Source organism: Ambystoma mexicanum, chromosome 14, assembly GCF_040938575.1.
Source record: "Ambystoma mexicanum isolate Mex_15411 chromosome 14, UKY_AmexF1_1, whole genome shotgun sequence".
Classification (NCBI taxonomy): Eukaryota; Metazoa; Chordata; class Amphibia; order Caudata; family Ambystomatidae; genus Ambystoma; species Ambystoma mexicanum.
In genome coordinates, this window is record NC_090940.1 from 68,308,303 (window position 1) to 68,320,424 (window position 12,122).

Genomic DNA, 12,122 nt, shown 5'->3' on the forward strand with positions numbered 1-12,122 from the left:
GCGCTCTGTCTATACGCGTTAGATCGCGTGCTTCCTTTCAGTCCCATTTAGAAATACAAGGTCTAAAAGTTGTCATTAGAGACTGATAGACAACTATGACGACATTTAGCAATACATAATTAATATAGTTGTAAATTACACATATGATGAATTGGTCAGACAAGCAGAGAAAGAGAATGGTTCAGCAGTGTCAAAAGTCGATACAATTATAGAAAGGACACCATTTCGTTATCCATGCTGTGGCTGAGGACAGTTGTGTTCAGTTTACAGATTGTTCTTGCCTCGGCCTGACGTAATTTCTTTTCTCTATTGCCGCCTGTTTTGCCTAGTGAGAGTCTCTTGAGGCCTATAAATCTAATGTCCGCCTTATTGTCCATTTGATGTTTTTCCTGCCAATGGCAGGCAAGTGGTAGTCTAGGATCTTGGCTCCCAATCTTGGCTAGGTGTTCTCGTACACGGATCCGGAATTCTCTTATTGTACTGCCTATGTATACCAAATCACAGACACAAATGATGCCGTATACAGCATACTTTGTTTTGCAATTGATTGGTTGTACAACTTTTAATTCCTTGTTGTTGTCTCTGAAGGTGTCAGCTTTAGTGTGTGCGTACTTGCACATTGTGCATTCTCCACATTTTCTAAATCCATTGGTGGGAGATTTTAACCCATTTGTTGGTTGATCTATGTCTAAGTCTGGTAGCTTGGACGGGCTCAATTTGTTTTTAAGTGTTTCTGCCCGTTTAAAAATGATCCTTGGTTTGTCATCAACGTGGTTTGCAATATTCTCATCCAGTTTAAGGAGATGCCAGTGTTTGGAAAGGATTCTGTTCAAAGATTTGTGATCACTGCTGAATTTAGTAATGAACCCAACTCTAAGCTGTTCAGTCGATTTGGTGGCTTGTACTAGGGTCTGTTCCTGTGTGATTGTTAGACTTTTATTCATGGCTTTTTTCACGCATTTCTCTGAATATCCTCTGGCTAAAAATCTTGACTTTAGTAATAAACAATCTTTTTCAAAAGCATCCATTGTTTGACAGTTCCTTCTTGCACGGATACATTCTCCGGTGGGTATGTTCAAAATAGTTGGTCTATGGTGGCAGCTTTCTGCATGTAGTGTCGAGTTCGCGTTAGTCGGTTTTCTGAAAGTACAGGTTCTGAGTTTATTTTGTTCTACAAATATCGTTAAATCAAGAAGTTTAGTGTTTTCTCATCACAGATACCAGTGAATTGAATTCCCAGTTGATTATCATTGATCCTGTTCGTGAATTCTACACATTCTAGATTGGTGCCTCTCCATATAATCAAAACATCATCTATATATCTCATCCATTTAAAAAGTTCCTTTTGGTATGATCTGTCCTGGTAGATGATGGTATCTTCGAATAAGCCCATAAAGATGTTGGCTAGAGCCGGGGCATATTTGGTGCCCATGGCTACGCCTTTAGTTTGTCTATAGTAACAGTTGTTAAAGTTAAAAATGTTACAATCAAATGTTATTTGCAACATTTCATTAATCATTTGTATCTGATGGTACATTGATGCAAGCCTTCTTTGAATGTATGGTCAATTGTTTTAATCACCCATGTGTGTTGGATAGATGTATACAGTGCTTTTACATCAAGACTTGCTAAAAGGTAGTTACTTTTCCATTCTATAGATTTTAGTTTCACAATGACATCAGTTGTATCTTTTAAATAGGCTTTCAGTTTAGTGGCTCGTGGTCTCAGGATATTATCGAAGTACTGGGAGATGTTCGCAGTTGCACAACCGATCACGCTTAGGATAGGTCGTCCTTCAAGTATTTTGTCATACTCTTTATGCACCTTTGGCAGAAAATACATTATTGGGGTAACGGGTTCCTTAATATACAAAAAGCTTTTCTCATCATCTGTAAGGAGACCTTTACGATGCCAATTTTCTATTTGCTGTTCCAATGTTTGCACTATTCGCTTGGTTGGATTGGAGGGCAATGTTTCATAGCAGCCAGGTGTTTCCAAATGTCTTCTAGCCATCTCAAGATAATCAGTTCTTTCCATGAGAACAATATTCCCTTCTTTATCCGCTTCCTTTATTACTATGGAACGGTCTGTTGCTAGGTTCTGGAGGGCTTCCGGTTCCTTGGCACTCAGATTTTGTGTTGATCTCCTCTGGTGTTTCTTTTGGTTCAATCTGTAAAAATCCTGTGATACTGCCTTATAGAAAGTGTCAATAATATTGTCTGGTGGTAGTTGCGGTACAAACTTGGACGTTGGTTTCAACTCCTTATTTGGTAGCATGTCGAATTCTACATTAAGGTCTCGTAAAACCTGGGTAATGTCATACTCCTCTGCTTCTGCAATGGATCTGAGCAGGTGTATCTCCTCTATTTCTTTGATACTGAGGTCACTATGCTGTATCTTTGCTACCTGATGGTAGTCAGTTGGTGCTTTCGTAGAAAATAACTTTTTGAGTTTCAGTTTGCGTATAAATTTGAATAGGTCTATTTGTATGTCAATTTCATTCAATCTGGTAGTTGGGGCAAACGAGAGCCCCTTGTTTAATAGCTTGACTTCATCCTCTGTTAGGATTCTAGAAAGGTTCAAGACAAGATTTTGGCCTATTTGGTCCTGTTGAATTCTTTGGTGCTCGCTCTGGTGAATCTTTTGTTTGAGTTTTCCTGTGGTCCTTGATTTGTTAGGTCTTGTGCCCCCCTCCTTCTCCTCCTGGTGTATTGGTTGATGATCCTGTGTTCGAAGGTAGTTGAAAACGGACCTGCTTCGGTATTGAGTTCCCGTTTCCTTTTTTGTACCGTTTAATTTGGTTCATATATCCTGACATCGTCTTTTCAGTAGTTGATTCTTCCGTACTTTTTTTGTCTGTAGTTGAAGTTTCTCCTTTAGATTCTGCATCAGAACTCGCTCAAGATGTATTTGGTGTGCTTGTTTTGGATCCCATTCTTGTGTTTTGGTTATATTTTGCCTGGAACGTATAAACTCTATCCTCTTTATAGTCTCTTTCATCTCTGTAGTGGTTCCTTAGTTTTCTTAGTTTAACTTTGTCCTGATAATTCTTCAAAATATCATACATTGTATTATTGTTCTTTTCTTTAGTAGCCTCTTGTGAGTTTTTATCGGCAATATCCTTCTTAGTCTTATCAATCAGTTCAATGGTTCTTTTATGTTCTCTCGTTGCGTGTTCTATCAGAAACTCAATCCTTTTCTTCGAGCCACCATTTCAATTCTTCTCCCACAGGTCCGCTAAATCATTGTCCAAGTCATTATTGAATTTCGGGAAGGTCACAATACGTAGTCCTGTAGGAATCTGTTCATTTCTGGCTTAGTATTCAAGGGATACTATTTCCCAGTAGTTATCGATTTCCTTTTTCGAGAGTCTCTCCAATTTAAAGAATAATGCTCTTAGATCATCTTGTTTCTGTATTGGATTAGAAAAAGCATGCAACATGTTGCCCTTCTGTGTAAATAGATTGGCAGTTTCTTCGTGCCTATTTTTGAGGTATTCGGCCATAATGAGTTACTGTGTCTGCCGTAGACCACAACCAAAAATCACAGATTCAAGGGTTATTGGCTTCCAAGGTCTGGTCTAACATGGCGACATGTTAATTCATAAACTGTTTATATTCCTTTTCAAATTTGTTCTATATAGGTAAGTCGCATCTTCCTGGGTTGTGGTCAAGCCAAAAAAGACCAAGCATTAAGTTTAGGGTAAAGACCCAGAATGAAGACGGCGCCCAAGAAAAAGTTGCAAGGTGATTTATTATTTACAAAAAATGCCCTTCTTGATGACACGTGCTTCGGCCTTTCTTAAAGCCTTTTTCAGATCAGGGCTACTCAACTAAATTATTAGTATAAACTCGTAGTCTTGGATACCCCTAATACTTTAATTAGCGTGTCAGCTCATCAATAACCTGGTTGGATCCCCTGTTGCGCTCTGTCTATACGCGTTAGATCACGCGCTTCCTTTCAGTCCCAATTAGAAATACAAGGTCTAAAAGTTGTCATTAGAGACCGATAAACAACTACGATGAAATTTGGCAATACATACTTAATATAGTTGTAAATTACACATATGGTGAATTGGTCAGACGAACAGAGAAAGAGAATGGTTCAGCAGTGTCAACAGTCGATTCAATTATAGAAAGGACACCATTTTGTTATCCGTGTTGAGTCCGAGGACAGTTGTGTTCAGTTTACAGATTGTTCTTGCCTCTGCCTGGCGTAATTTATTTTCTCTATTGCCCCAACTTTTACCTAATGAAAATCTAATGTCCGGCTTATTGTCCATTTGATGTTTTTCCTGCCAATGGCAGGCAAGTGGTAGTCTAGGATCTTGGCTCTCAATCTTGAATAAGTGTTCTTGTACACAGATCTGCAATTCTCTTATTGTACTGCCTATGTATATCAAATTACAGACACAAATGATGCCATATACAACATACTTTGTTTTGCAATTGATTGGTTGTACAATTTTTCATTCCTTGTTGTTGATGTCTCTGAAGGTGTCAGTTTTAGTGTGTGCGTACTTGCACATTGTGCATTCTCCACATTTTCTAAATCCATTGGTGGGAGATTTTAACCAATTTGTTGGTTGATCTATGTCCAAGTCTGGTAGCTTTGACGGGCTCAATTTGTTTTTAAGTGTTTCTGCCCGTTTAAAAATTATCCTTGGTTTGTCATCAATGTGGTTTGCAATGACCATTTAGTATTTGCTGATACTCGGCATAAAGAGCAACGTAAATATCAATGAAGCCTGGCTGAACAGTCTGTGTTCATATGGAATGACATCAAAAGCTTCTATTGATTTAGCTGAGAAATAGTTCTCTTCTCTCTTCATTCTACTTATCAGTTCCATAGATCTCTTCTTCCTTAGGTGAGCATCTGCTTTTGGAAAGCCGTCAATGTTGAAGTCACTTTTAGTAACCACCAACCCTGAAACATGAACATTTACTATGGAACATCGTCCTCCCGAGTCCTTGGCCAGCTTCCTATAAGCTTGGGATCCACACACCCAGTATTGATCCATTATCACTGCTGTTCCAATGCTCATTCCTGGTACATCACAGATTCGACCACAGTTCTGGTTATCTCCAACTTTTCTTGTGCCATTGTTTCTAAAGCACAGTTTTGCACTTTCCAAAGGCACTATCTGCAAAGGTCCTCCTTTATCTTAGACCCATGTCAGCAATTTTGCCAGTTTTGGCCATTTGGGCTTGCATCCATTCTGCACTACGTCAATGGTTAGCTGATAGAAACCGATGACCACCAGGCTCTGCAAATAAACACTCCTTCTTCCCATCCATCCGGTGAAAGCACTGATCCCCAAATCTACATCCGTCCTCTGTTCTTCCATCTACAAATGTCTTCTGCAGATTTTCCTGGACTCTCCAGTCTTCTGTTTACTTTCCATCTGAATACAGCTCCTTTCACTCCAGGCTTTTCATATCTGATCACGTGCTTCCTAGTATGAGCTCTTAGCCTTGTCTTCGTATCTCGGACATAATCATCTTCTTCTGGATCTGTCCATTCAGTTGGCCATTTGAGATAGGCTGTTCGGCCCATGAACTGACCTCTTGTACGGCATAGTGCTATGTGTGATAGACCATGTGATGTCTGGATATCTATTTCAATAGATATGAAGATTTTAGACTTCCCCATGCTATAAGGCGGGAGTGCACATACAAAGCATTCCTCCTTCCAGGTCCTCCTTCCCACTTCTTTCATACGCTGATACCAATTGCTATTCCTCAAGTGTGCTATACTATCCAGGTAATCATTTAACTCATGATCATCCTCCCTAGCACTTCTCTTAGGTCTCATTCTTTTCTTACGAGTTTCTATAATCATCTCATGAAGTATGTCAGCATAATTCCTTCTTACTGGACCAACTACAGAAACATTTGTCAGTGGACTTGGTGTTTTTACATGTACTACCTGTGTAGGAGAAAGTTCCAGAAGCCGCACCCTACTAACATAATATGGAGGAAAAAAGGTGTCTTGTATAATCTCCATACGTGACCTTCCCCCCAAAAGGAAGCCTAGATTTATCTATCATCAGACTAGGTGCTTTTGAATGTACCTCTAGAGTAGGGACAAATAAATAAGGTCTCGGCTACCTTGTAGTTGCCACATCTGTACCCTCCTTCTGTATAGGAAGATACACAGGAATCCTTGCCTTATTTGAATCCAAATAGTAAGCAGTGCGTACTGTAAGCGAAATAAGGATCACAATAAACAAGATGCATGTATAAATTATGTATAGGTAGGCCCCTTCATGCAGCAGTAGCTTCTTGCACATAGAGGAGGTCTCTCGTTGTCGGCCATGACATTATTACCGTTGATGCTGCCCATTCTTGATCTATTTTAAGGAAGGAAAAAACAACTTTTATTCGGGCAACATCATGCAATACTTTGGCAATATCTTAATCTCCGCAACATGCTCCTTAAACAGCTGGCTGATTGCAGGACAATTAACAGGGTTCATGTATAGAAAAGAGCTGTCCTTTCGCCAAACAAAATGTGGATGCCTTTCCAGCAAGAAGTAGAACACTACAGATAGTAGGCTCTGGATCGCTTCCTCCAAAAGTCTCATTCAGGACGTTCTCAGTGACCGCTCAGAATATAGATTAACTTGCTCCATTATGTCACATAGCAATTCGTTAAGTGCCACTGTATTCCTTGGATCTCTCAAGAAGGTGCAAACATCAGTTTGTCTTCCAACAAGATGTGGACATTCCTCAATCAGGTAGTCGAAAACCAACCCTACTAGTCTATGAGCATTTTCATCAGATAGGGGCATTTGTTTTTTCACCACTGAACTCAGGAAGCTGGAGAACTTGCTCTATTATGGCTGCGAGCAATCTCCTCACAATTGGACTGTTCTTAGGATCTTGCAGGAAATTACGAACGTCAGTAGTTCTCCCCACCAACGAAGGACATGAACAAAGAATGTAGAGAAAAATAGCAGGGATGATCCGATTAACGTTTTCATTGGGAACCACTATGGGCGCCTCCAAAGAGAAACTCAGTGAGAAAGGAATCTGGGAACTATTCCCTCTTCCAGTCGTCAAAAAGGAAACAAATCTGGCATTCTTTGCTTCCCGATCAAGACTTAACATGTCTCAGTTCAATGTTTAGCAAGCTCCTGTGGCTCAAGAACAAATAGCCTTCTTTCACTCCATTTGTAGCAGCTTAAAACATTGTCCCGAAACAAGCCATAGTCCAAAGTATTATGTATCTGTTTATTTTACCATTTCTGAGTCCTTCTTCCTCGTCATTGATCTCATCTGCATGTCCTGAGGTTCTTCCCCGATGCTTGCTTCCGATGAAGGTGGGGATGGAGGGGGTCCTCCAGCGTAGATCTTTACGTCTCCAAGAAATATCCACGCATGTCTTCCTAGCACTCACTGCTGATGGCGTTATGTCCTCCACGACAAATGGGCCATTAATACGTGGCTCATGCCATTGGCGTGTAAAGTTCCTGATCAGCAAGGAAACGTCTGGTAAGGTGTAATTCTTCAGATCCGGTTGTTGGATTGTCTCCATCTGTGTTCTGAGCCCCACACCCCTTCCTTTGAGCTGATCTGAAATGACAGAGATACTTGTAGTCATACAGGTTAAGTAATCACGTAACTCCTTTACTAAAAATTCTGCTGTCGTCTGGGCATCACTTCTAGTTCTAGATGGAGGTGTGAGGGGTGTCCTCATCTGCTTCCCTGTCACTATTTCATGGGGCGTAAGACGGCTGCCATTGAGTCTCTCACAGACCCCATTTGCTTGCAGGTGATAAGCCGATGAAAACATGTGCTTTATACTGAGCAACAAGCTTATCTGTAAAGACTTCATTAACAAAATGAGGGCCATTATATGATCTTAATACTTCACATATTCCCCCTCTAGGAAATACTTCTTGTACTAAATATTTCACTGCGCAGGTGGAATCAGGATGTGTACGTGGACCAGCTTCAAGCCACCTTGAAAAGGGACACACTACTACAATCATATATCTGTATCCTTTACAGACTTACAGCATGTTGACATAGTCAATATGTAAATGCTGAAAGGGACCATTAGTACTCGGGATAACTCCTCGAACTGCAGCGTGTGCCCAGGAGTAAACATTTGACATGCAGTTCACTACAAGAAATGCAACGTGTTCTAACAAATTTGGAACAAACTAATCCTCTGCAATTATTGCAGCAAGGCTCTCTCTAGTAACATGTGCAGGGTGGTGTAGCTGTTCCAATGCTACCCTTAATAAGGCTACAGGCATCACTGGTTTACCAGTGCTCTCCTGTCGCCATAATGATTCGGAAGGAGTTAAAGAACACTCACTCCGCGTCCACAGGTCTTTCTCATCCTGCTCCGCTTCCCCATGAATTTCCATTAACTGAGTTTTAGACAAATTGTTATAACAATCAGGCACACTCATCATTACCACCATACTGTCACTCACATCGGACAATATTATGAAGTTTGATATGCCTGAACATGCAACACGTTTCGCTTCCTAGTCTGAAGCCTGATTTCCACGTGAGATAAAGTCTTCCCTTTTAGCCTGAGCTGCGCTTTTGACAACTGCAATGGCTACTGGGAGTTGTGGTGCTTTAATAAGTCTGTCCAATAAAGTGGCATGCTGCACTGGAGTGCTGTCTACTCGGTGGTAGCCCCTCCTTTTCCAACGTGCTAGCCCTGTGTGTACCGTCGACGCCACGTAGGCGGAGTGACTGTACATGGTTACTTCCTGGTCTGCGTGATTCTCGAGGGCGACAATCAGCACCACTAATTCTGCCTATGCTGAAAAGTGAGATTGTAGTTGTGTACTTACCAAGACTTCAAACTCCTCATTGGCCTTGTGCTTCACCACAGCGGCACCTGTATATCTTTGTCCATCATTTTGATCGATTCTAGAAGAACCATCAATAAAGAGAATCTCCCCAGCTGCCAACACATTTTCTTTCACTCTCAGGATCTCATCATAGAATTTCTCATAGTTCGAGCGATCATGTGGATGCTTGTCTTCTGCCAGTGGTTCTGCTATAAACATGGCTGGGTTCACTATTCTACATCTGACTATTTTAATCGCTGGATTTGATATGACCACCTCATTGGTTGAAGCCCTTTGAGAAGTCAACGTACCTTTTGGTTTTTCTACAAAATGGCAAACAAAGCATGTTCAACAAATAATGTCATGGAACATCCCATTACTATGCTTGCAGCCTTCTCAATGGCAAACGCGGCGGTTGCCAAAGATTGTTCGAGGGCAAGTGACCCCTCATTACTGGGCCCAGGATCCCACTATAATATGCTAGAGGCTTGTACCCCAACGTGGTTTTCTGTGTGAGTACTGCCGTCATAACTATGCCATTCATATGCGAAAATAAGAAGAATTTCTCAACATAATTGGGAATCCCTAGGACTGTAGCTGTGCAAATTGCCTTTTTCAAATCATCAAACCCTTCTTTCATTTCCTCAGCCCAGACAATTATTTCCAGAGTTGCCTGTGTTTTTTCAGAGCCTGCAACATGGGCCTTATATATGAACTATAAATCAAAGACCCATGCTCTCACATAATTGCTTAGTACCAAAAATCTTTGTATATGCTTTATCGTGTGTGGCTTTGCTGTTTTCAAAATAGCCTCACCTCTCTCAGGAGTAACTTTCTTTCCTTCATGCGAAATTAACTTACCTATGTACAATACTTCCTCTTGGCAATTCTGCAATTTCTCCTTACCTACTTTATATCCTTTCTGTGCAAGAATAATCATCAGTTGAACTGAGTCACGTCTGCGCTCTTCCTCTGAGATATTAGAGACCAATATGTCATCTACATATTGCAACAAAACACTTTGCAAATCCATATTGCTTAAGTCCATTTGTACGACTCTATTGAAAATTGATGCAGACTCACAGTACCCGAGGTAATCTCGTGCTTTTCAACTTAATCAGACGAAACGTAAATTACGTCAGATCTTGAGAATCTTTATGCAATGGGATTGAGAAAAACACATTTTTCAAGTCAATCACGGTGAAATATAATGCCTCCACAGGGATACTATATAAGATTGTCGTATGATTAGGAACTAGAGAGAACTCAGCCTCTACAATCTGGTTAATCGGGCGTAAAGCCTGAATTAAATGCCACAACCCCCCTTAGATTTTTTGATAGACTATGCTGACGTATTACATGGTGACTCTGACGTCATTAAAATACTTGGTTCCATCATGGCGGATATTGTCTTGAAAATACTTTTGTCTGCCCCTCAAGACATGGGAACTGTTGTGCTCGAGGTAAAATTAGTCCTAGTTTCAATTTAATCTTAACTTCACCAGCTCCTTTATATAGGCCTATGTCATAGGCGCCTGTTGTCCATAATGAAGCTGGCGACTTTGCCATGTCTTCATCGAAAAACTCGGGACGTTTCAATGCGAGCATCATTTTTTTCAAGGAACCTCACGTGTAATTGCTCTTACCCAATAAGTAATACTCATTTCAAATATTAATTCGTCATCTGACGGATGGTCTCGAAATATATCTTCATCAGTGACGTCAGCCAATCTATAACCTTCCCCAATGACAATCACTGTGCACCATCGTCTTCCTTCATAATCAGTTCCATAAAGCAAAGCCATTTCTCCCTGCACGATGGCTGAACTCTACTTGTAGCACCTGGGAAAGCTTGAGCATTCATGGCATTCCCAGATAATGTAAATGTTCCCTCTTTTATACATGAGTGTGTTGCCCCCGTGTCTACTAAAAAAAGAAAAAGATTTGCCTCCTATATTGACGTCAACCCTCGGTTCCTCTTGAGGATTGGGCGTCACTGATAGTATTTAACACATTAAGTCTCCCAGTGAGCGGTCCTATTGTGGGTATATGCTTATTCCCGTACCTGTGAAAGGTTTCCTCCTTCGACAGTGACACCCCCTATCCAAGGAGTCATTAACTATCCTGTGCTTGTGCCCTGCTGTATATGCATGGGTGAATGCTGCGACTGCCCTTGCGGCAGATTCGTTGCTATCGGCTGTGTTTGTAAACCTTGTTGCATTCTCGGCACTTGTGTTTGCTGCACCATCTGATTTTGGGCGAACCCCTCTCCATTCTGTGGAGTGTATGCAGGCAGGCATGTAGTCCCCCCCTCTTGAGATTGCCCATTTTGCGCGAACCCTTGGCTTCTACACATGCGTGCAAGGTGCCCTGACATACCGCTTGTCCAACATAAAGGAGGTCTCCTAATTTGCCCTTCCTGCATACCTTTATTATCATTCTGCATGTTTTGAAACCCACCCTGGTTATTCTGGAAATTTCCCTGATTATTATGGAAGACTCTACCTCGGAAGCCTTCCCTTCCCTGTGGCATAAATCCATTATTACCTTGATCGAACTGACTTGGGCTTTTCACCTGTGGCATGCCTGCCGTTTGCTGTGAACTCGACCCTTCTCCACTAGTCAACATCGACCCCTTCTATGCCGTATTTTGACAATTATTTCTGCACTAATTTCACTTTCCTAGCATCATCTTTCTTTCGATTCTTCTCCTGCAACAGTCTGCAATAATGCGGAAAGGCCAGCTGAATTTCTGAGCATGGCTTCCCTTCCATGCCCACCAATTTCTTTGAGCTTTTGAGCTGCTTCTGTACTGTTTCTGGAAGCCCATGGCATAATATGTGATAAAGTACAGGTATAGATTTCCCCAAGGCTAACGAGTTTCCAAAGACCACTGCTCTTGGACATTTTGAATGTACACAAGAGGATCATCCCCTTCCTATATCTAAGGATGCACTTGGTCGGTCACTGCTCTCCTTGTCCTTTCTCTCTTTGCCCCTCGGGACTTTAGAGATCACATCTCTTTCAGGAATTTTCTGTGCACCCTTGTCGCTACTATGCGCAGGCGACTCATACACCGGATTGCTGTACCCTGCCGCTGCCTTGAGTTCTCTTAATGGTTACACTCCATCATCTTTTAAACTATCACCTTTTACTTTAGACGCAGCGGGGGAGCAGAAGTCTCCTCACCCCCCTCTTTGCATATGTTAAGTATCCAGTCTTCAGGAGGTGGTGCTTCTCTTTCTTCCTGGAACATTTTCCAGAGCTCTAAGCTCGCTATCCTTTTGTCTAACTTTTTTCC

General features: G+C 41.4%; 1 protein-coding gene across 1 annotated transcript in view; it reads right to left on the reverse strand.

Moving 5' to 3' along the window:
* Nucleotides 1-12,122, reverse strand: part of DPH6 (diphthamine biosynthesis 6) — a 785,760-nt gene that overhangs the window by 724,322 nt on the left and 49,316 nt on the right. The window lies entirely within an intron of this gene.